Source organism: Prionailurus viverrinus, chromosome C1 (genome assembly GCF_022837055.1).
Source record: "Prionailurus viverrinus isolate Anna chromosome C1, UM_Priviv_1.0, whole genome shotgun sequence".
NCBI classification, from domain to species: domain Eukaryota; kingdom Metazoa; phylum Chordata; class Mammalia; order Carnivora; family Felidae; genus Prionailurus; species Prionailurus viverrinus.
In genome coordinates, this window is record NC_062568.1 from 34,687,541 (window position 1) to 34,713,148 (window position 25,608).

Genomic DNA, 25,608 nt, shown 5'->3' on the forward strand with positions numbered 1-25,608 from the left:
GAGCCCGCTTTGGATCCTCTGTTCCCCCCCTCTCTCTGCATTACCCCCATTCATGCTCTTTCTCTTTCAAAAATAAATAAACATTTAAAAAAGTATTAAGTAATGGATTAAAGTGGATGTGGATATTGATTGAATGTAAGATGAGCCTGCTAAGGTGCTAACAATTTAGCAGTTGTGTGCATGTGTGTGAGTGTGTGTATGTGTGTGTGTGTGTACATATGACATTAAATCACTCGCCTTGAACTTTCCTAAGGGAAGAATCAATTAAATAGCAAAGGATTCAAACATTTTCATTTATTCTTTCACTCTTCATGGAGGGTGTGTGATATATGAATGTTTATGGAAAACTTTATATGTTCAAAGTACAAACAATTTGGGGTTCCTGGCTGGCTCAGTTGGTGGAGCATGCGATTCTTGATCGTAGGGTATGAGTTCGAGCCCCAATTTGGGTGCAGAGTTAACTTAAGAATAAAATCTTAAAAAACAACAACAAAAAGTACAAACATTTCTTCAACTGTACAAGTGTTCTATCATAAACTCCCAACTTGGAGCCTGTGTTATTCATCTGTATCTCTTATATATGATGAGTAGTCCATATGTTTATTGTTTCAATGCATGCTTTAATTGTTACATTAATAAATTTATTCATATATTTCAATTATAACTTTAGTGAACAAGGTGGATATGACATTGATTTTGCTGACATTTTGGTGCTCTTATTCAAAGTGCCCATCTTTGTAAACGTTCTTTATACCAGAGTTCATTTCTAAAGTTTATTTTAGTAGGTCTACATCACATATTTCGTCCACAAGGGACTTAATAAATTATCCAAAGAGCAGACGCTACCAGAAGAGTGAAGTCCACAAAATTTGACACTGGCAGCAATCTGTTCCACCTTTGGCATTACTATTCCTTCCTTAAAAAACAGGTGGTTCTTGGGGTGCCTGGGTGGCTCAGTTGGTGAAGTGTCTGATTTTGGCTCAGGTTATGATCTCGCAGCTCCTAAGTTCGAGCCCCACCTCAGGCTCTGTGCTGACAGCTCAGAGCCGGGAGCCTGCCTGGGATTCTGTGTCTACCTCTCTCTCTGCCCCTCCCTCTCCTGCTCATGCTCTGTCTCTCTCCCTCTCTGAAATATAAACATAAAAGTTTTTTTTTTAAAACAGGCGGTTCTTGTTGCCCCTCAGTTTAGAGATTCTCAAGGCAATGCCTGGCCATTCAGTATACTATGTACATAGGCACATTTTCCTTCTCTCAGATTTACCTGTCATTTCCATTTCTTCCCTGGTCTTATTTCCTATTTTACAAGAACGTGTCTGTCTGTGGGTTATGGAAATTTTTTCTAGGGGTGCCTGGGTAGCTCATTTGGTTGGGTGTTGGGTTCTTGATTTCAGCTCAGGTCATGATATCATGGTTTGTGGGACTGAGTACCACATAGGGCTCTGTGCTAAGAGTGCAGAGCCTGCTGGGGATAATCTCTCCCCACTTCCTCTCTCTGCCTCTCCCCCTATTTGTGTTCTCTCTCTCTCTCTCTCTCTCTCTCAAAATAAATAAATAAACTTAAAAAGAAAAAAATGTTTTCTAAGAACCATAGAATGTTACAACTGGCAAATCCTTTGAAGTCTCTCTTCCTTACTTTTCAGCTACTCAGGTAATTACATCATCTCCTGAGTTTTGTTAATTTGGATAATACAATTGCCTTTAGGGTGTGTTGCTAATGGTGGGAAGCCGGTACTACCCAGATCACATCACCAGGCCTCTGTTACACAGAATGACATAAACTGGCCACTTACTGAAATGAGAGTCTTTATCATCCACTCCATGTTGAAATGAAAGAATGGACAATTATTGAAGTTGTGGCTATTTTGTTTAAATAAGTGTGAGTCACTGAGGAAGGTTTTTGCTTTGTTTTGTATTAATGCAGATTTCTAGACTTCCCATTTCGAAATGTTTTGAGAGATGGATCAGGAATAAATTATCCCGTCATTATAACAACTTGGAATTTACACATATCCCTGGTTAAAAGCTCCCAATTTAGATCACTTCTTAGGTAACAGTGAACCCTTAATTTAATATAGGAAGGCAATATTTTAAAATACAATTTTAAGGCAATCTTTGAGCTGTCGAGAATTTACTGATGCATCATCATGAATTTATTTTCCCCAAGAAACATAGATTAATGCTTTGAGATAAAAACAGCCAAGGGACATAGGAAGACATTTATGTGCAAGGAGAGAAATTGTATCTCCAGGCTACAACTATTTATCAATTTTCCTGCCACTAAAACTTACCAGCCAGTTTGTGAACCTGCGATACAGATGAGTAACTCTATATAGAAAAATCTTCTCTTTGGGGAGAATTTACTCAGGGAAATTATTACCCATTGATGATATTTTCCCTGGTATCTTCTTCACCCTTATCTGCACTTTGCACAGTTACTCTCCAACCGACCCTTTCTAATTACTGTATCTGCTCTGTGATAAGAATCCCTAAAATCCTCCCTAAAATCTAGAAGTAGTATGGTCTTTAAAAGGAAGCTCTTCTATTTTCATTTCCACAGAATTATGGAAGGCTTCTTTGAGTTGGTTTTTTTTTTGTTTTTTTTTTTAATGTTAGTTTTGAGAGAGATAGTGTGTGTGTGCGACCAGGGAAGGGGCAGATCCAAAGCAGGTTCCAGGCTCTGAGCTGTCAGCAAAGACCCTGACATGGGGCTTGAACTCAGAAACTGAGATCATGACCTCAACCGAAGATGGACGCTTAACCGACTGAGCCACCCAGGCGCCCCTGGTTTTTTGTTTTTTGCTTTTTTGTTTTTGCTTTTTTGGAGAAATCACATAGGGGCGCCTGCCTGGCTCAGTTGGTAGAGCATATGACTCTTGGTCTAGGGGTTGTAAATTCAATCCCCACAGGTTTAGAGATTACTTAAAAATAAAATCTTTTTTTAAAGAATTTTTAAAACTTTTTGTTATGTGTATTTATTTTTGAGAGAGAGAGACAGACAGACAGATAGAGCAAGAGCAGGTGGGGCAGAGAGAGAGGGAGACACAATCAAAAGCAGGCTCCAGGCTCTGAGCTGTCAGCACAGAGCCCGACGCGGGGATTGAACCCACAAACCGTGAGATCGTGACCTGAGCTGAAGTCGGACGCTTAACTGACCGAGCCACCCAGGCGCCCCAGTAAAATCTTCTTAAAAAAGAAAGAAATTATATAGATTTGTAATCCGTATTTTGTGGCCATGAAGAAGAGTACTGTATTATTTTCTCTTTTATATGTCAAATTGAACTTGACCTTCTTACTCTCTCATCTCAAAGCTTCATGAGCAAAGCCATCAGGAAAGAAGAGGTAAACTAGCAAGTAGCCCTACTGTACAGTCAGACCATCAAGAATCAGATTCACTGCTTTTCGTACTCCACTATCTGAGTGTGAATGAGGCCTTTTTATCCCAAGGGAAGCCTGACACATTTTAGGCTTTCTGGTCATATGACTGCTCTCTCTAGGGGTAAAATAAAGAGGATGGAACAGAAGAAAATATCAGAGGTTTTCACTTCCTCAAGATAAGGAAGGCCAGGGCAGGGCCTCAGTTGGAACTTTTAAAGGCCTAGACCCCTGAAGATTATGATTCCTCGTGCATTGTTTCAGTCAAGTCAGTACCAAGCTACAAATGCCCGCATGCAAAACTTACCTGCATACCTAAATTAAGAGCTTCTCTCCAGTTTGTTTTTTGTTTCTTTCTTTTGCTTATAAAAATTTGTGTAAGTTTACGTTAAAAAAAATAATTAAAAAAAAATAAAAAAGGGCGTGTCTGGCTGGCTCAGTTGGTTAAGCTTCCAACTTCGGCTCAGGTCATGATCTCACAGTTTGTGAGTTTGAGCCCCGCATCACACTCCGAGCTGACAATTCAGAGCCTGGAGACTGCTTCAGATTCTGTGTCTCCCTCTCTATCTCTGCCCCTCCCCTGCTCGAGCTCTATCTTGGTCTCTCAAAAATAAATAAACGTTAAAAATTAAAAAAAAAAATTTGGGTAAGTTTATCATCGCCGAGCTTTCTTCAATTGTTTTATCTCTCCCTTGCTGGTGTCTGCTGGGCAATCCAGGATGGATTGAACTCTTATTTTTTTTTTTTTTTAAGTTCTTAAAAAAAAACTTAAGATGGGCAGGATGGGCAGAGCTCTTATTTATATATGCATTCTCCTTGCTCATCTGTAATCCTAATGCCTTGCACACAATAGATGCTTCATAAATGGATGAGGATGGGAATGAAAAGTGATGAAGGAGGCGCCCAGCTCACTCAGTCAGTGGAACACGCAGTTCTTGATCTCGGGGTCGTGACTTTGAGCCCCATGTTGGGTATATAGATTACTTAAAAATAAAATCTTAAAAAACAATAGTGAAGAAGCACTTTTTATGTAACTGGCTGATCAGCATAAGTTGTCAACAAAGTTTTAGTATATGTGCTGCCGAAGCGAGCACAACAAAGTTTTAAATCTGTAGTGCTTTACTGAACAAAGACTGTGACTATTCTCAAATATATGCTATTAGCATCTTTCGAAATTGCCTTTTCAAAGTTTGATAACTTATGAGTAGAAGGTTCACTCTTCCCTCCTCCAGGGTAGGCAATGGCCACACTTTGTGTTTTTGTTTTAATTTTTAATTTAATTTTTTTTATTCTTTTAGGTAAACTCTACTCCCAATGTGGGCTTGAACTCATGACACTGAGATCAAGCATCCCATGCTCTATCAACTGAGCCAGCCAGGTGTCCCCACACTTTGTATTTTAATAAATGAAAACAAGTTGGGGCACTTGGGTGGCTCAGTCGGTTAAGGGTCTGACTCTTGATTTTGGCTCAGCTTACACAGAGCCTGCTTGGGATTCTCTCTCTCTCCCTTTATCTCTGCCCCTCCCTTGCTCACACTTTATCTCTCCCTCTCTCAAAATAAATAAAATAAACATTAAAAACAATTTTAAAAAGTAAGTGGAATGGATACAACTGAAGGGGTCACCAGATTTGGACTGGTGAATGATCTTCCTCCTTTCTTTTCTTCCTGACTATAAACTTTCAGGAAATGACAAAGCTATTATTTTAGATTTTGAGTCCTTGGTCTAATTTTTCCCAATCTTCTATATACTTAAGAGTGTGTGTGTGTGTGTGTGTGTGTGTGTGTGTGTGTGTGTTGAGTTTTACACTATTTATTTATTTATTTATTTATTTATTTATTATTTATTTATTTATTGGGGGTGTGGGGAGAGAGATAGAGAAAGAGAGAGAGAGAGAGTGTCCCAAACAGGTTCCATGCTGTCAGTGCAGGGCCCTACTCAGGGTTCCATCCCACTAACAATCTCATGAACCATAAGATCGTGACCTGAGTAGAAATCAAGAGTCAGAAGCTTATCTGACTGAGCCACCCAGGCACCCCATTGAGTTTTTCATTTTTAATTAATGACTAAAACATCATTACTTTGATGGAATTCTTTAGCAATGTTACAAGTACCCTCACAATGTTTTCAGGCTCTTCCATTAGTAAAGAATGAAACAGTAAGTTGCTGAGAAACAAAATCATATAAATGAAAGTATATGATACAGTATATTCATTTTGGCCCATTTAAAATTTGAAATAAATCATTTTATAAAGCCAGACAGGTTTCTCTTTTCAGGGCCAAGTTTTTGTTTGAGAGGCAAATCTTACAATTAATGGGTTGCCTTAAACTTTGGTTATAGAAAGCCAAAATAAAGTTTACTCAGGATGTTGTATGTGTAGAGTACCAGTTATTTGCTTCACAGTAAATATTTGGTTTAGTATGGCCTCTTTTGTTTAGAAATGTATACTAGCCTCAAAAGGATATATTTACTTCTCGTACAAATAATCTACTTAAAATAAATTACAAAATACTGGGCAAGGTTGGATTGGCAGGGGTTGGGGAGAATCTATGTTCTTATAGAAACTTATAAGATCACTAATGTACTTCTAAATGAAACCTTGAGAGCACCTGACTGGCTCAGTCATTGAAGCATGCAACTCTTGACCTTGGGGTCGTGAGTTTGAGCTTCACAATGGGTGTGGAGATTACTTAAATGAATAAATAAATAAGAACTTAAAAACAAACAAACAAAAAAACCCCTTAAACAGAAGTGTTAATATACAACATACACTTAGGATGAAAAAAAAAAAAACCCACAAATTATTGACAAAACAGTAGACTCAAAATCAGTCCTGTCAGGAAACATGTGCCCTTGTGTAAGTTTGGCAGAACAGCACTGAATACAGTGGACCTTTTTATTAAATGGGTCTCAAGTTCTATTTTTTTTTTATCTTACATATTTTAGAGAGAGAGACAGCATGCTCAAGCATGGGCAGAGGAAAGCACCCAGCATATTTTCCTATGCATGGTGAATTGGTCATTGGATTTATTATGATCACAGATAATTGTTCTATAAAAACACAATTAATTTTGGGATACTCTGGAACCCCCCCAAAATCGTCAAAGTCATCAAAGTCTGTCTGGTTATACAGTTACAAAAAATCCACTCATTAATCTATCTTACCAGGCCAAATTCTCTTCCAATGCTGGATCCCTTCATACTTTTGAACTAAACTACTACAATTTATTCTGGCTAGTTCGCACATCTCTGAATTAGTGAAAAAAATTTTTATTATTATTCTTTTTTGTATATGAAATTTATTGTCAAATTAGTTTCCATACAACACCCAGTGCTCATCCCAAAAGATGCCCTCTTCAATGCCCATCACCTACCCTCCCCTCCTTCCCACCCCCCACCAACCCTCAGTTTGTTCTCAGTTTTTAAGAGTCTGTTATGCTTTTTGGCTCTCTCTCCCACTCTAACCTCTTTTGAATTAGTGAAAATTTTACCAGTAAAATGATTTTTCCTAATCATGCTGGCCTTTACCTTTTCTCCTTATTCCTACTTTCTGCTACTGCCAAGTCCTCTATCTGGAGAATTGGATAAGGTGATATGGGGATGATTCAAAGCATTTGGAAATGATAACAGAAGGAATGCGACTCCCTGTCTTTAGGTAGCTTCTAAATTGGTGTGGTTGATGCTTCTGTAAAGATACAAAATTCTACACTGAGTCTGGTACCATGAAAGTGAACTCCATCAAACACTATCTTCAAAGAAATCAAAGAACTCACAATCCATATAGCAATCAATTTCCAATTCCAAATATGGTTTTAAAAAATTCAGCTAATTTCTAAACGTGTTTTCTTGTAGTAGCCTTCCAAGTATTTCACGTTATTAAACATTTAAAAATACATGGCATATCTACATTTATTACATAAACACCTAAATGATGTATGTTCTAATTTTGCTTATGCGAACAATTTAAAAAGCTGCCCTCATTAAAGTAAGTCTCCAGGGATGCCTGGGTGGCTCAGTCAGATGAGTGATCTTGCAGTTCATGACTTCAAGCCCCACACTGGGCTCTCTGCTGTCAGTGCTGGGCCTGCTTTGGATCCTCTGTCTTTCTCTCTCTCTCTCTCTCTCTCTCTCGGCCCCTCCTCCACTAGTTCTCTTTCTTTTAAGATAAATAAACTCAAAAAAAATAAAAAGGAGGTGGCTTTTGGAATTAAGCAGGTAGTCGCTCAGTACCTGATGTACAGCAATACTCAATAAACTGTGGGTACATTCATTTCTTCTGTTTTGTTCACTCAATATCCTTGGCACCTAAAATAATGTCCCAGGTGTATTGTTAAAAAATAATTATCAAATGAATGCATGGCTTTCAAAGGGGCATCGATGGTGGCAATTGCCTTTTAGAATAAGGATCTTGGGGCAGCAACTCGCACAAGATCTGCGGTGCATTTTTGCTGGTAGGGGTAAGGAATTGGATCCTTAAGTACAGAGTGCTTGCTAAATGGAGGATTTCCGTTTAGCTCTCGATGCTTTAAAGATTCACAGAGAGATTTCACAACCTCCAGACAACTTGAACTACCATATTTAACTCTAATCTATTATTTAACCTTCATCTCAGGAAGTTTTGGCCCATATCTCATGCACATCAATTTACAATTTAATCCCTTCTTCTCTTGCTCCAAACTTGAGGAAATAGTTATCTCTATGGTGCTTTCATCTACTGTGAATGGAGTAACCATTTGTTCTTTTTTTCTCCAGGCTAACTCAAATACAGTTTCATGCCTCAGCTATTATTTCTAACCCTTTAATTATCTTTGTTGCTCTTTGAATGTTCTCCAGGATTTTAATGTCTAAAGACCTGGAGCCCAAGCTTGGACATAATATGCTGAGACTGGCTGGTGGAGGCTAACACAGAATTATCATCATAAGATCACCTCATGCTTCCTATTCCAGTTTGTATAGACTTGTATCAGCTTTTGTTGTTGTTTTCATTATTACACGCTCCATTTGCAAATTCATCTTTTCCCACAACTTGAGGCAGTCATCTTTCATATTGAGAATCCGTAGACCTAACGGGTCATTTTTTCAACTTCTGTCCTCAAGTAATTACTCTGTATGAATCAATACTATCTCTTCTCTTTATTCCTAAGCACATCATAGTTTTTGCCCAGAGCTGGACAAACACGAACAGTCCAAATACAGCATTCATATCAGAAATCCAAAACCACACTCATTCCCTTTACTATCATCTCTCCGTCCCGAAATGTGTTCCTCCTCCTAAGTTCTCCATCTGGGTCTCGGAACCACTACATGCCCTACTTCAAGGAACTAATCATTTTTTTAGTCTATCTTGTCTCTCGCTACCTATAGTTAATTTCTTCGAAGTCCTGCAATTCAACACTCACGTGTCCTACCAGGCTTGCCTCTTGAATACGGCCCTTCTCCTCTAGTTCACTATCTGAGTTCAGATATGCTGCATCCCTAGATTGGACGACTACAGTAGCTTTGGGTTTCTCTTTTTCAAGCCATCATTACCTCACTTTGTTGAAACACATATGCCACTTTGTGCCCTTAAAAAACCAAAAAGTCACATTATCTCCATTGCTTAATATGCATTCAAGACCCTGACATTACTTGCCCTTTCAGTTACCTCTCTTGCCACTTCTCTTACTCCCCCATACTTCCTAAATCAAATCCTACAGCAGAGATGGCAAATGTATCCATTTTGATTAATAGGAAGTGGCTGCCTGAAACAATGTTTTGAGAAGTATCATGTCAGGGGTGCTTGGGTGGCTCAGTCAGTTGAGCACCTGACCTCAGCTCGGGTCATGATCTCTTGGTCAGTGGGTTTGAGCCCCACGTTGGGCTTTTGTACTGACACCTCACGGCCTGGAGCCTGCTTTGGAGTTTGTGTCTCCCTTGCTCTCTGCCCCTCCCCTACTCATGCTCTGTCTCTCTCTCTCAAAAATAAATAAATAAATAAAGATGTTTTTTAAAAAGTATCACGTCAGATTGGCCATGTCTGCCATGAAAGGGTGGTGATTAGGGCAGCAGTCATGTAATATCCATGTGGCTACAGAGATTAACTATTTAAATTTCCCTAACCCTTCACTTGCTTATCCCTAGAACTGGTCTCCCAGACTTGAGTCTTGCTTCCCTTTCTCAAGGTTCTCATAGTTATATTTTTAAAAAAATAAATGGGGTGCCTGAGTGGCTCAGTCAATTGAGCCTCTGACCTCAGCTCAGGTCATGATCTCACAGCTCGTGAGTTCGAGCCCCACATTGGGCTCTGTGCTGATGGCTCAGAGCCTAGAGCCTGCTTCGGATTCTGTGCCTCCCTCTCCCTCTACCCCTAAACTGCTCACAGTCTGTCTCTGTCTCTCTCAAAAATAAATAAACATTAAAAAATTTAATAAATGACATTTTGACAGCAAATGGGCATACAAAAACAATCAAATGAATACCTTATATCATATGCCAAGTGTATATGAAAAATCAAAGACTTGACTATAAAAAAGCAGACCTACAACTGTTCTAGAATGAAACCTAGAAGAATTTATTTATAGTCTTGGAATGGTTTAGGCCACTCAAACTGTGACTTAAAATCCTGAAATCATAGAAAAGATTAATAAGGTTAACTCTATCAAAATCAAAATCAACTATAAGATAAAAACAAACAAGTAAAACAAACAACTAACAAACAAAAACTTCACAACACTATAAACAAATACAAAAGACTGGGAGAATTAATAGTAACTCACATCAAAAAAAGTATAAAATCTTTAATACATAAACAGCTTTTAGAAATCAATAATAAAGTTACCAACAACCCAATATAAAAATGGGCAAAGAGTATGAATACAAGAAGTTTAGGAGCACCTGGCTGGCTCAGTCAGTAGAACATGTGACTGTTGATCTCAGGTTTGTGTGAGTCCCATGGTGGGTGTAGAGATTACTTTAAAGTAAAATCTTGGGGCGCCTGGGTGGCGCAGTCGGGCTCTGTGCTTATAGCTGAGAGCCTCGAGCCTGCTTTGGATTCTGTGTCTCCCTCTCTCTTCCCCTCACTCAGTCACACACTCTCTCTCTCCCTCTCTCTCTGTCAAAAGTAAACATTAAAGAAAAAATAAATAAAGTAAAATCTTTAGGGGCACCGGGTGACTCAGTTCATTAAGCGCTGATTTCAGTTCAGGTCATGGTCTCATGGTTCTTGAGTTTGAGTCCTGCATCACGCTATCTGTTGTCAGCACAGAGCCTGCTTCAGATCCTCTGTCCTCCTTTCTCTCTGCCCCTTCTCTGCTTGTGTTCTCTCTCTCTCTCTCAAAAATAAACATTTAAAAAAAATCTTTAAAGGGGCGCCTGGGTGGCGCAGTCGGTTGAGCGTCCGGCTTCAGCCAGGTCACGATCTCCCGGTCCGGGAGTTCGAGCCCCGCATCAGGCTCTGGGCTGATGGCTCAGAGCCTGGAGCCTGTTTCCAATTCTGTGTCTCCCTCTCTCTCTGCCCCTCGCCCGTTCATGCTCTGTCTCTCTCTGTCCCAAAAATAAATAAACGTTGAAAAAAAAATTTAAAAAAAATCTTTAAAAATAATAGGAAGTTTAGAGATAAAAAATGTATAAATAACTTAAACATATCAAAAGACGTTCAACTTCACTCATAAGAGAGATCCAAACTAAAATTATTAAGATATCTTTATTGGTACCTAGTAGATCTAAACAAATATCCAAAAAGTTGATAACACACTATTGAGGATGTAATAGAGAAAGGGGCTCTTGTATATTTCTAGTGAGAATGTAAAATAAAATACTAAAACAAAAAATAAAACACTTATGGAAGGCAATCTCACAATATCTCTCAAAATTACAAATGCATATGCTCATGACTCAGCTGTTTCTCTTCTGGAAAATGATCTTCCAGGATATACTTTCACATATGAAAAATGTCTAAAGTTCAAGATTATTCATTGTGGCCTTGTTTGCAATAGTAAAATACTGTAAGCAAGCCAACTATTGGGGACATACCACTTAAAAGAGCTACGTAATAGAATACTGTTCAGCTTTAAAACAAGTTTTCCCAGGGGTGCCTGGGTGGCTCGGTCGGTTAAGCGTCCAACTTCAGCTCAGGTCATGATCTCACAGTCTGTGAGTTTGAGTCCCATTGGGCTCTGTGCTGACAGCTCAGAGCCTGGAGCCTCCTTCGGATTCTGTGTCTCCTCTCTCTGCCTCTCTCCCACTCACACTCTGTCTGTCTAAAAAAACAAGTTTTCCCTTACGAAAGAGTAAGGAAATGAAAATAAATAAATAAATTATAAAGGCTGGGGGGAGCATTGTTCAGAGGTGAAAATTCAGTGTTTACTATGTATTTACTTGAACATACTTAAAGAGACTATAAAAGGAAACACAAGAAACTAATAGTTGTTGGTACCTCACTGGGGACCTGGGTACATGGAGGATAAGCGTAGGAAGATTTTGACTGAAAACAAATTAACTTCTAAAATTATGCAAATGCTCCAGTTTTCTTTGTCTTGAATGCGCTTCACCCTTATTCCCCACCTTCACCTACTTATAGATTCTTCAGATCTCAATCATTTCCTCAAGAAGACTTTCTTTCCAATCTGGAGTCATTTAGATTCTCTCATCTTGGTTGAACTCTTACATTTGTCTTTGTAAATCATTTGTGCATATCGGTCTCCCTCATTGGACGGTGAAGCTCCTAGAAGGGGGAGGGAACGTGTTTGGCGTGCCTCACCAGAGCCTGGCCCGCTTGGCACACCAGCTCTATGGGAATGCTTGCTGGATGAAGAAATGCATGCTCAGGGGACTGTGTGAGACCACTGGTTGGGAAACTACAGGGAAAATATAAAAGAGGTGAGACAATGTCTGCCTTCAGGTAGTTTATCAACTAGGAGGTTTAGATAAATACACATATAATTATAAGGCTGAATGTTGTCATTGCCTTAGGAGTTACAAATAAAGTCGCATGGGATTTAGAGCAAGGTGAGTGCCAAAGTAATTTTTTAAATGTGTTAACTGTGTGAAAAAGGCAGTAGTATTTGAAAAAGCACTTTGAAAGACTGATAGGATTTCCTCAAGAAAGGGAAGAGCATTTAATTCAGAAAAACAAATGCTGGGGCGCCTGGGTGGCTCAGTCAGTTTAGCATCAGGCTCTTGATTTCTGCTCAAGTCATGATCTCACAGTTTGTGGGTTCAAGCCCCACATTGGGCTCTACACTGATGGTGCAGAGCCTGCTTGGGATTCTCTCTCTCCCTCTCTCTCTCTCTGCCCTTCACCCAATCTCGCTCTTTCTCTCTCTCTCAAAATAAGTAAACTTTAGAAAAAAGGAAGAAAGAAAGAAAGAAAGAAAGAAAGAAAGAAAGAAAGAAAGGAAGAGGGAGGATGGAAGGAAGGAAAACAAATGCCTACAGGGACCAGGACCAGACAGTTGATACATGTAAATAAATGGATTTCCAAGTAGAAACTGATGAAAAACCAGATCTGGAGTTTCTTAAACTTGGCTGAGTATGAGCATCACTTGGGAGCTTAAAAAAGTCTCCATGCTTAGGCCAAAACTCAAGGCCAATTCGATGAGAAACCTGGAATGGGGTTGGGGAAGAGTGTAGGAGGATGATATAGAGGTGAAACCCAAGGATTTGCAGGGTTTTTTTTTTCAAATGTTTTTTAACATTTATTTATTTTTTGAGAGACAGAGAGAGAGAGACAGAGTGTGAGCGGGGGAGAGGCAGAGAGAGAGGGAGACACAGAATCCGAAGCAGGCTCCAGGTTCTGAGCTGTCAGCACAGAGCCCGATGCGGGGCTCGAACTCACAGACTGCGAGATCATGACCTGGGCCCAAGTCGGATGCTTAACCGACTGAGCCACCCAGGCGCCCCCCAAGGATTTGCAGCTTAAAAAAAACTGCCTAGGTGATACAAATGTAGACCAGTGGCATTTGCATCACCTGTGACTTGCTAAAAATGCAGATTACTAGGTCCCACCCAGGACTTACAGAATCAGAACTGCATTGTGACAACCTCTCCAGTGATTGTCATATACACTATAAATTTGGGGAAGTCCTGCTCTAGAGAGCTTTGTTCTCTTCCAAAGGAGTGGTCACTCATTGGGTAGTAGCAGAGAGAATGCAGACACCCTAGTGTCTCGTTTCTCGTGTATACCACAGGCAAGGACAAATAACTGATAACAGGTAGAAGCCATCAGAAGACATGGCCGATATGTTGTGCACCGGAAAACAATGTGATATTATGTGTCAACTACACTTTAATTTAAAAAGCCACAAATGCCTGGGGCCTCCCGGTTTGCTAGAGATGGAATAGTGAAATCAGTGGAGTTTGTCTGAAGCTCAGGCTGTTTTAACCAGAAGTGTTTTTTGTTTTTTTGTTTTTTTTTAATTTTTTTTTCAACGTTTTTATTTTTATTTTTGGGACAGAGAGAGACAGAGCATGAACGGGGGAGGGGCAGAGAGAGAGGGAGACACAGAATCGGAAACAGGCTCCAGGCTCTGAGCCATCAGCCCAGAGCCTGACGCGGGGCTCGAACTCACGGACTGCGAGATCATGACCTGGCTGAAGTCGGACGCTTAACCGACTGCGCCACCCAGGCGCCCCCAGAAGTGTTTTTAATGTGGATTTTTGGTATTTATTTTAAAAATGTTTCTTGAGCAGCTAAAGCATCTGTGACAACAATATCACGTGGCCAAGTTCAACACGTAACAATGCTCTTATTTGGGGGTATAGAGGGCCTGGAGCACCACCAGCTCGGCCATCCTCCTTCCCAACTCCTGTAAGAAAAAATTTAAAGGGTATATTGGAAATAAAGCTACAAGGCGTTGGAGGGCTTGGGATGATTATTTAAGTAAATTAGGCCAAGCTTACTTACTTAAATTTGGCAATGTCAAGTCCCTTGGTATTTTAAAAGTCAGAATTATAACTGCAATACTAACAGAAAAGCAAGCTGGCTCCCTCATGGTCGGTTGCAGATACCATTGGCATGAAGGAAACAGTTGAAGACTTTCATCCAACAAATAGTTATCGAGCTCCTGCTCGTGTACCAATGCTATTTTGGGTCCTTTACCTTCATCCCTTCTGTGATAGCCTAGACCGCCAGCCTCCTGGAAAATGAATGTCATTACTCCTAGAATAAATGATCTCACAGGATCAAAGTGTGGATGAGTCAGAGCAGTCCATGGTTCCAGCCAGAGACTGCCAGCAGTTCAGCAGCAGTGTCCTTGAATACGAAGGACCCTGAGATGGGAGATCAGAGATCAGGGGCAGAACAAAGGAGAAAGGGAAGTTCACAGCAGGTGAAGATACACCCTAGAAGGTCTCTCTACATTGCTAAAGAGTTTGACAACAGTTCTACAATTTGAAATGGCAATCCTAGGGCATAGCTTGCATAGCTTTCAAAGTATCAGCAACCATTTTCTCGGGCTCCCACAACCCTTATCTGTTATTCCTTTTCAAGTTAAGTTGTTGCACTGAGTAATGCTTTTTATCTGTCTCTGCAAAAATATTATTAAAAAAAGCACTTCGCTGGATAAATGTACAAAATTAACTGCAAATAAAAAAATCAGTCTAACGTTTTAAATTGTTGAGCTTTCACTGCACTGACACATGCACAGGTACTTCTGAAACACACTAGGCATTTCTGTAAACCATCCACAAAAGCAACACTCAAAAACTTCGCAAAATGGGTTTCTGTAAGGAGTTTTTTGATAGCTTTTGTTAAAAAGAAATTTCTAAGCACTTTCAAAATTTTAGATGCTCAAAGAACATAATCACTGAGGACAGCTGTACTATTCCTTTATAATTCTAGAGAGCATGCATTTATTTTGTTTTGATACGAAGCTCACATTTGTTTTTAACATGTAAACAAGCCTGGTAACAAAGCAAAAGAGAAACAATGTAATGTATGAGAAAAGACACAGACGTGACAAAAAGGAAAAAAAATCTCCTTTTGAGCTAAAAAGAAAGAGGAAAAAAAATAACAATCATCAAAGAGGAAGAAAGACATCTCTCAACAAGAAGGGAACATTTCCCCAGCAATGAGCTCTGGGGGGCTTTGAGGGTGGGGTGGAGAAACAGAAGGTACCAGGTGACAAAGTATTGTTTATGGTCCCTTCAAACAGAACTTTGATTTATATAACAAATCAATCCACTTACAGGACATGCTTAACTTCACCTGCTGGGAGGTAAGTTCAGTCCCTTTCTCCTTCTTTGAATGAATGGGGAAGGCTTTCGGCTCACCCTCTGGCTCACCCCAGGAATGTGTGCTATCTACAGTTGTTTTGAAACCCGCAGCACTTAAAGGAGCTGTATCAACAGGTTTCTCCTTCTCCCTAACATTGAGCCAATTGTAAATGCTGAATAAGAATCTCGAACAAATTAAACACTATCATAGGAATTCAAAACCATCTCTAGCTAGAGTGGTTTTTTTTAAAAAAATAGAATCACAATTTATCACTTCAGCCTTTTTTGAGCCCAGAACCAAAGGGCTAACAAAGGGCTATTTCCTGACAGCTTAATACAAAGCACCTTTTAAGGAAAGCCTGAAAGTTGGCCTGGGAATGTGGGTTAGGGCAGAGAACTCTTTCCCAGATGGACGCTAATGTGGTTTTCAAGAAATCTCAGGAGACTCCAAAATATCCTTCCAAGCAATGTAATAAATGCCAAGCCTTTTGTATACTTATTATCTAATGCATTTCTGTGGCCACTGCCCTTCAATACAAATATTTATCTTTTCTCTCTCAGCTTTGGCCCCTATACTTTCCATCCTGTCTTTAAATAAAACTACTTCCAACCCATGAGCGGTGAGGTAAAACACTCATCATAGAAGCTTCACTCATCCTAGCCCTAAATGCTCCAGGAGGAAAAAAAGAGTCACAGGCAAATTCTAACCATACCTTAAACTTCTACCTATAATTGCTAAAAAGAGGAAATTGAGAAGTCATTTGCATTTTTTTCTTACATTAACTCTTTTTGGTTAAAGGGTTCATGTCCAGAACTTGGCTTGCCATGTTTGCATAGCTATGTGTCACTATTTTAATGTCATTTGCAATTTATTGTACAATAAACACCAAGTGGTTACTCTTATGAGGGTCTATGAGATGAGATTTATCATGAAGCCTCTCAAACTTCATTTGGCATAAACTTAATTGAAAATGATTATAGGGATGCCTGGGTGGCTCAGTCAGTTAAGCGTTCAACTCCTGATTTCAGCTCGGGTCATGGTCTCACGGTTAATGGGTTCAAGCCCCACGTCAGGCTCTGTGCTGAGTGGAGCCTGGATAGGATTCTCTATCCACCTCTCTCTCTCTCTCTCTCTCTCTCTCTCTCTCTCTCATAAATAAATAAATAAAATTTTCTTTTTAAAAAAGAAAATGATTATAACCTGATTTCAAATATTAATCGATGATGTTATAAAGAATGTGTATATTTCCCCATGACTAAACAAGAACACAATTAAAAATAAGTCAACATTCCCCAAATGAACAACAAACATACAATAAAAGAAAATTATTCTTTTTTTTTAAGATTTTACTTAAAAAATTTTTTTTTGTATTTTGGGTGCCTGGGTGGCTCAGTCAGTTAAGCATCCAACTTCGGCTCAGGTCATGATCTGGTGGTTTATGAGTGTGAGTCCCACATCAGGGTCAGTCAGTGCAGAGCGTGCTTCAGACCCTCTGTCTCGCTCAAAAATAAATATTACAATTTTTTATTTTTTTTTTATTTTTAAGTAATCTCTACACCTAACGTGGGGCTCAAACTCATGACTTTGAGATTAAGAGTCACACGCTCCACCAACTGAACCAGCCAGGCATCTCTAAAAAACTTTTAGTCTTAACAATAGAAATTAAAATCTCTATAATAAACTGTGGAGCAAATAATTTGCTAATTACCATGGACTGATTACTTTAATTGACCAGTTTCTTAGATGATCTGTATATCAAAATTTTAAAACAGGGATAGGTTAGGAAATTGTCTAGATAATTTATTAATGTAGATTCTGAGGCTTAAAGGAACAAACTTCAGTGTCTCATGACTTTCCACATTTGAGGAAGCAAATTAAGTAACAGCGAAAGTGGAAACATCTAGGGGAAGTGGAATAAGGCATCAAGGATAAGAGTCAGCAATGAAGACTGCTGGCAACAATGCTCAAAACGGTATATTTAAAAACGCATTTCATTGCTTGCCTCAGCCTCCCTGGGATTTGTTCAAGAGTTCGGATTCTTCATAAAGTTAAAAAAAAAAATTTTAGGAAAAATACTCAGTCAACTAAACTTCCTAGTGAAGTTGGCCCTGAAGCTTGCATTTGACACTGTGATTTTATCACTTCCTTTTTAAAAAAAAAAATTTTTTTTTAACATGTATTCATTTTTAAGAGACATAGCACGAGTGGTGGAGGGCAGAGAGAGAGGGAGACACAGAATCCGAAGCAGGCTCCAGGCTCTGAGCTGTCAGCACAGAGCCTGATGTGGGATTCGAACCCACGAATCGAATCGTGAGATCATGACCTAAGCTGAAGTCAGATGCTCAACCGACTGAGTCACCCAGCCGCCCCAGATTTTATCACTTCTTAAAGGGATATGACAAAGCTCTTTAAATATTTCCAGAGGACATGGAGTATTTCCAAGAGTGAAGTAAAGAATCATGTATCATGTAAGCATTACTTATTTAGCTCTTAGAAATTAAGATGATCAGATACCTCTATAAAATGAGAATTATGAGTTAAAGATCATGCCTATACATTTCCTCCCTTCTTCCCTTGTCTCCCTTCCCTCCTTCTATCCTCCCACCTCCCTCCCTCCCTCCCTCCCTTTCTGTCTGTCTCTGTCTCTCCCTCTCTCTCTCTCAAATTTGGGCAACAAAGGATTTTTATCTTCCTTTGAATTCTGGTGCCCAAGTAAGCTAAAGAACTAACATGAGGCAAGACTAACTGGATGTGGGGAGACCCTCTCCACAATTCTATTCACCACATTTCCACAGGAGGTGCCTGGAAGAAATGAAGAATGCACAGTGGGAAGGGCGCCTGGCTGGCTGTCTGTAGAGCATGCGACTCAGTTCGGGGTTATAAATTCAAGCCTCATGTTGGGTGGAGAGATTACTTAAAAATAATATCTTAAAAAAAATGCATAGTGAGATTTCAAGGCAGATTTACTTAAACAGCCAAATAATGAAAACAATTATTCATCGCTGGGGAAGAATAAATTGTGTTATAGTCACACAATAGAATACTACACAACAAAACCACAAACAACAGGGGTGCCTGGCTGGCTCAGTTGGGGGAACATATGGCACTTGATCTTGGGGTCGTGAGTTCGAGCCCCAAGTTGGGTGTAGAAATTACTTAAATAAATAAACAACAACAACAAAAAGAGACAGTATGAAAATTAAGATGGAAAAATGAGCAAACTGCGTTTCTTCTTTTTAAGTTTATTTGTTTTGAGAGAGGGAGAGGGAGAGCACATGCACAAGTCGGGGAGGGGCAGAGAGAGAGGGAGAGAAAGTGAGAATCCCAAGCAGGCTGCTCACTACCAGTGCAGAGTCCGATGGGGGGCTTGAACTCACCAACTGTGAGATCGCAACCTGTGCTGAAGTTGGGCACTTAACTGACTGAGCCACCCAAGTGCTCCAAACTGCTTTTCTTTCAACCTTCCCTCTCTCATTAGGCGTGGAATGTGGAGACAGCAGGGGAATTAAAGAATGAGGAAGACTCTCCAAATAACTTGTAGGGTTTGGGGACTTCAGTTAAGTTTTAGAGTTTCTTGATTAGGAAGACCCTTCCGTTTTCCCCTTCTTTGTAGGATATGCCCTGATTATTTTTGAGGGACACGGTTGCAAGGAGTGATCAGGTGAGCAGAGTTGACTGGCTTTCAGGTAGAGAATTAAAGTTGGGTCTCAAGTTTACTTTATCGCTTGTTCCACATGGTTGGTTCAACAGCATGGGGAAGGAGGGAGGGCTGAGGCATAAGTGCTGTCCAGGGATGGAAGGTGTGCTGGTGAGAGGACGTGCCTTTTGTTCTCTCTGCGGAAAACCACAAAAAGGATTCCAAAGATTGGGAGCAGAGGGCTGAGATATACCAATATTTATTTCTAGTCACAGTCTCTTGGTGTAATTTATGTGCTCTTTTTTATAGAATCCTGGCAAAACAAATCCCTATCTCCTTAGCTGTTTTTCTTTTCTCCGGGCCTTTTAGAAACACTGTGAATCCATTTTTCCTGTTCTCCTTCCCCTGGACACCTCTCAGCCCTGGCAGATTTCTAACGGCAGAGGCTGTGACTGGTAATGAATGTGTGGAAGGATTGGGGCCTGGCTCTTGACCTTCATGTTCCGGCATTCCTATATTGTCTCTTGAATTTTTAACAGCTCAATTGCTGCCTCATTCGCCACCCAAAGTACTGCCAATTAGAATCTGGCTGCATTTATGAAATTATTTTAAATTTAAATTATTTTAAAATAACACTAGATAAAAATTAATGGAGACAATTATAGAAATGCTGAAGCTGAACTCTTCATTTAAATAATATATGTGGGGTGGGGGGAGGCTAAAAATTTAGGGCTAATCTCTGTGATAGGCATTTTATTTATTTATTTATTTATTTATTTATTTATTCCCATCCCCCCATCCACCTCCTCTGATAGGCGCTTTATATGCATTATGATGTTTACCCCATGAAACCTCTGTAAGCTTGTAAGCTAAAAATTAGTATTCCTGTTTTAAAAGTGAATTCTCGGGGCCCCTGAGTGGCTCAGTCGGCTAAGCATCCAACTTGGGCTCAGGTCATGATCTTGAAGTTTGTGGGTTTGAGCCCCGCATCGGGATTCCCTCTCCCTCCCTCTCTCTTTGACCCTCTCTGTTCATGCCTTCTCTTTCTCTCTCTCTCTCTCAAAATAAATAAACTTAAAAAAAAAAAGTAAACTCTCAGACTTAAAGGATCAGAAATACTAAGTGTGCCGGGGTAAAAGCCCAGATCCATCTAACTCCAAAGTCATTTTATGTCACCACTGCTTAGGCAAGGTGCTTACTCAACATATGCAGAGCTTAAATATTCTTTCATCTTATGAAAAAAACAGATTTGGTAAATTAAATCTACTAAAGTAGACAGTAATCTCCTTGAGAGCAAAGGCTGGTTACTTATCTTTTTGTGTGGCTTAGAACGGTACCTCAATGTGTTAGGTGCATACTTCCAAATAGGTGCACAGGAGAAAAACATTTTTTTTCTTAAAACAATTACATATACACTACATACTTTTTCAAAGCATGCGTAAGTATCTACATTACATTAATAGATTCACATACCTGCAGAAAAAATAAAATTTACTCATCTAAATAAAATGTGAGGTCAATAAAAAGGATAGTTTAAATGCCAAATATAACATAACCAAACAAGTTAAAAATGTGGGTACTAGGGCCCCTGGGTGGCTCAGTTGGTTGAGCATCTATCTGTCCCTCGATTTCAGCTCAGGTCATGATCTCGTGGTTCGTGACTGTGAGCCTCGTATGGGGCTCTGTTCTAAGAGCACAGAGCCTACTTGGGATTCTCTCTCCCTCTCTCTTGGCCCCTCCCTGCTTGTGCTATCTTTCTCAAAAATAAATAAATAAACATTAAAAAAAAAAACCAAACTTGGGTACTGAACTACATTTCCAGATTTTTTTTTTAGTATTTATTTATTTTGAAAGAGAGTTAAAGAGCAAGCATGGGAGAGGCAGAGGGAGGAGGAGAGAGAGAATCCCAAGCAGGCTCTGTGCTGTCAGTGCAGAGCCCAACATGGAGCTCAATCCCACAAACCTGTGAGATCATGGCCTGAGCCAAAACCCGAGAGTCAGATGCTTAACCTACGGAGCCACCCAGGTGCCCCACATTTACAGATCTTTTAAGCTCTAAAGGCACACTGGCTAATATTTCTGTTATTCCAGGATTAGCAAGCAAGTATAAAACCTTTCATGGTATAACTGACCCTAAACGTGGAATCACTGAAAGGAAAGAACATACAAATACAAGCTCTCCCCCTAATACAAGATGGAACCTACTGGAGCAGACTGAAACCCAGCTGTTAATAGAATTACACTCCCATGATCAGTTCTTTATACCAAAGCATCCGAAAGCTGACTGAATACTTTTTCTTTACAGGACTTCTCTCCCTCCATTTCATTTTAGTTTCTCTATGTGGAAAGAAAGCACACAGCAAGACTTTTAATTCTCAATTCCTTATTTTTTTCTGAAATGGTAGCCTGAAATTAGTATATTGCCTTTTAAATTAAGTCATAATTTGTTTCTGAAAGAACTGTACCATATCTTTGGTGTGCTGCGTTATTTACTTTTTATGAGTAACTAAGTTTGCCGAATGTTTAAAGTCTTGTTTTGTTTTGTTTTGTTTTGTTTTTTCTTTCATAGAATAAAAGGACTTCTTTCAATATGGAGGCTTATTTGGCTTCCAGGTAGAGTTACTCAGGTTTTCCAGTTTGTGGCTGTTGTGTTTCTGCTACAGAATTCTCTAGGATGAGTTTCCCTGTGAGCCTAAACACACCCATAAGTAATCATTTAGTCTCTACTAACTCTCAACATGTCTGGTTAGGTCCGTTTCCGAGATTATAAGGGAAAAAAAACAAACCACAGTTATTTTTTTCTTTCTAGATTTGTCTCCCTTATTTTGTTCGTGTTACTTATTACAGTTAATGGACATTCCTGAAATTTTAATTATATATACCTATGCACTATAAATGTTTTCTTCATTGTTCCAAAATGTTTACTGTTTATTTTTGTGGCTCTCCGTATATTTTTGAGAGCCATTGTCTGCCAAAAGGAATGTCTACATTGGCTCATTTTTTTTTTAGCCAAATACCTCTTTTCAATCATTTTGGGTTATTTTTGACAGCAATCTCTAATGCATTCCTGCATAAAATCCCTTGCCCACATTATGTCCTTAAAGTAATGTCTTTGCAAGTAAATCTCCCTCCTATACCTGCTTCTCCATTTTTAATGCTTTCCGTAATGTCAACATTCTTTTGATTTTAATTCACGTTTTTTATTCCTTTGTATGAATTTATACATTTCTTCCTTTTGACTGGTATCTGCTTTATTCTATTTTAAAGTCTTTAGTTTTTACTTTTAGTCCCCATTAAGTTCCCTGGTGATGTCAATTCATGAATACACCAAAGGTTTATGGCATGGCACACTCCCAGAATGTGAAGCTTCCTGGTTGGGGAGGGGGGTGGTGAGGGGAGCATATCTGTCACTCATGTACTGATCCCAGTACTACTGAAGACACTGTTACCCAAAAATGAAATATTAAAGTAAATGTCTGTCTAGCCAAGAGCATATACTTTGCTAAGTAGCTATACCATTTTTTTAAAATGGTAAATAAATGAAACTTACCCTTTAAAGAAGATTTCAGTAGATGATTTGGGATCCTTCCCTCTTTATTTCAGCTCAATCCAATTCAGATAAATTCTAGAAGCCTGTCAGGTCCGTCCAGAGGCTGTGGAGACCACAAATGCAAAAATAAAACAAGTCCCTCCTCCTAAATTTACATTCACTTAGATCAGTTGGAGTGCTAGGGGTTTCAAATCTCAAGCTTTATATAAGGTCTTTCCCTTGATGAGTGTGCAGTAACTGTTTTCCCCAGCCAGTGAGGATCTTAGGTTTCCCCCTTTTAAAGCTTTAGGTTGTACTTCAACTATTCTTTTTATGTTGCATAACCCTCAGGGGTTTATATCCGACTGCCATACTTAATGTATTTTAATTCTGCCTTGTGATGATCTATATATGCTTCCATGAGCTCATCTTTCCCTTAGGACTTACACAGGTAGCAGAGATTCAACTGGCATTCTTTACTACTTCCTGGCAACTGCAGGTCTGACTTCATGGATACCTTTATTTTTGCTCTTGCCATCCAAAAGTGTCAGAGAGAGTGTGATTACTCGATTAAATAAATAAAACAAGGTCTTTTGGACAGATCCTATCATAACACCACGACTGTGGTAAACTGGCAACACACACATCCTGTCTTTTCCCCTTCTAATGTTTTCATTCCCATGAGTTATCCCTTTAAAATCTGGAAAGGTTTGTATTTTTTCACAGTTACGTTCTGCCTCATCCTAGCAAAGTATATGTCTCTATCTTATTGTCCCTAGATGGAACAATACAGTTTACATTTGAAGAGAAAGAAAAGTATTCGCCCTTCCATTTCTTTCTTCTCTGGGCATGGGAAGGGTGATGAAAGAGAAAGTGGGGGAGAAGTAATGGCCAAACAGAAACCAGCGAGGCTAGATCCAACTGTATGTGTCACCTTCGAGGAGGTCATGGTCTGGAGTGATTTTTTTTTCTTTTTTTTTTTTTTTGGAGTAATTCTTTTTTTTTTCTCAATTTTTTAAAATGCTTTATTTATTTTTGAGAGAAAGAGAGACAGAGCACAAGTGGGGGAATGAGAGAGAGAGAGAGAAAGAGACATAAAATCCGAAGCAGGATCCAAGCTGTCAGCACAGAGCCTGTCGCGGGGCTTGAACACAGGAACCGTAAGATCATGGCCTGAGCCAAAGTCAAACGCTCAACCGACTTGAGCCACCAAGGGACCCTGGAGTAATTCTTAATTGAAATCATATCATACATCTACGCCTCTCTTATCACCAACTTCTCAAATATTTCCATTCTCCTTCCCCTAGCTGCAAATCTCCTCATTTAATAATTGCCCTTCTCTATAATAGCACTATTTCTGTATTGTCTCATTTCCCCATTAGGATTCTGCTTCTTTTTGTGCTCTCTGCCTGTAGCACCTAGACTGGTCCTAAGCTTTTGAAGAATGTTTGCTGGATTGAAATAAATTGCTTGGACTTACTCAGGCTCCCCTTTTCTAGCATGTAGTAAAAATTTATCTCAATTGACACCTTTATCTTTACTGCATGCTATTAAGGTATAGTGGTGACCAAAAAAAAAAAAAAGAAAAAAAAAACATAAAGAAAAGTAACATGGTGGACTTTCAATTGCAGCATAAAACATTTTAATGCTTTTTTTCTTTCCTGAAAGAGCTCATGATGAACGATTCTTAATGTTTGCTGGTATAAGCCTCAAGACGCAGGCAGAAATGTTTTTGTGATTTTAAATACTTTCTGCCTAGCATGGATAATAATCAAGGGTAATTAATATATGTTAATATATTTTGTGCGACTTTCACAAGTTCACAAAATAAAATGCGTCTTAAACTTGAGCTTATCTTCAGCCATATCTGTGCCGTGTACGGGATCAGAAAATATTTGCTCAATCACTGGATTATATGTCTCTGTGTTACCCCACATTTAGATCTGGAAAAGCCACAGATGGACTTGCCTCAATTTTTTTCATCCGCAAAACTGGGCTGGGTGAGGGGCGCCTGGGTGGCGCAGTCGGTTAAGCGTCCGACTTCAGCCAGGTCACGATCTCGCGGTCCGTGAGTTCGAGCCCCGCGTCGGGCTCTGGGCTGATGGCCCAGAGCCTGGAGCCTGTTTCCGATTCTGTGTCTCCCTCTCTCTCTGCCCCTACCCCATTCATGCTCTGTCTCTCTCTGTCCCCCCAAAAATAAATAAACGTTGAAAAAAAAATTATAAAAAAAAAAAACTGGGCTGGGTGAGGGGAGGGAAAGAGGGGGGGAACTAGTAACTGCGGTGGTCCTCGTATCCTACTCTGTTCTTGCATATGCAAGGTGTGATCTACCAAAGTAGCAGCAGCTGAGGCCAAGAAACGAAACCACGTGCGTGTCCTGTTGGTAGGAGGCTAGAGTGTCGGATCAGTTTCTAAAGGGATATGCGGATTTTTAAAAGACCAAAATAACCCATTTATCGGCATCTGGTTATAAATAATTATAATTAGATTTTTAACCTCTTGGAGTCAACTTAGGCATCTTTATTTCTTTCCTTTCACCAAGGCCTTGAACACGTGTGTTTAAATGAAGAATTCTGACTCATAATGTAATTTGCATGTATTGAAATGCCATATATTACCTTAAATAGTTACCATAGTGTTCTACTCAGTGAGTAAATATGTAGCATAGCTATAAAATTGGTCATAATTTTTTTTTATCATTTGGGATGAGAAAATTTAATAAACTTTTTTTTTTTTTAAACATCTCTTGATACTAGGTTCAAGGGGCAGTTGCCTATGATTTTTTTCTGTGAGTTGCAGATATTCCCTAACTGCCAGGGCTCTGGGACACCAATAATAGAAGTCTCTGAACTGAACGAGGTTCAAAAGCTTGCTAT

The 25,608-nt window shown here is 39.5% G+C and overlaps 1 protein-coding gene across 1 annotated transcript in view; it reads right to left on the reverse strand.

The window, feature by feature from the left end:
• SLC39A10 (solute carrier family 39 member 10) overlaps nucleotides 1-25,608 on the reverse strand; it is a 145,122-nt gene that overhangs the window by 91,277 nt on the left and 28,237 nt on the right. The window contains exon 2 of the mRNA XM_047870952.1: nucleotides 22,754-22,856. The gene's annotated coding sequence lies outside the window, so the exon portion shown is untranslated. The remainder of the gene's footprint in view (nucleotides 1-22,753; nucleotides 22,857-25,608) is intronic.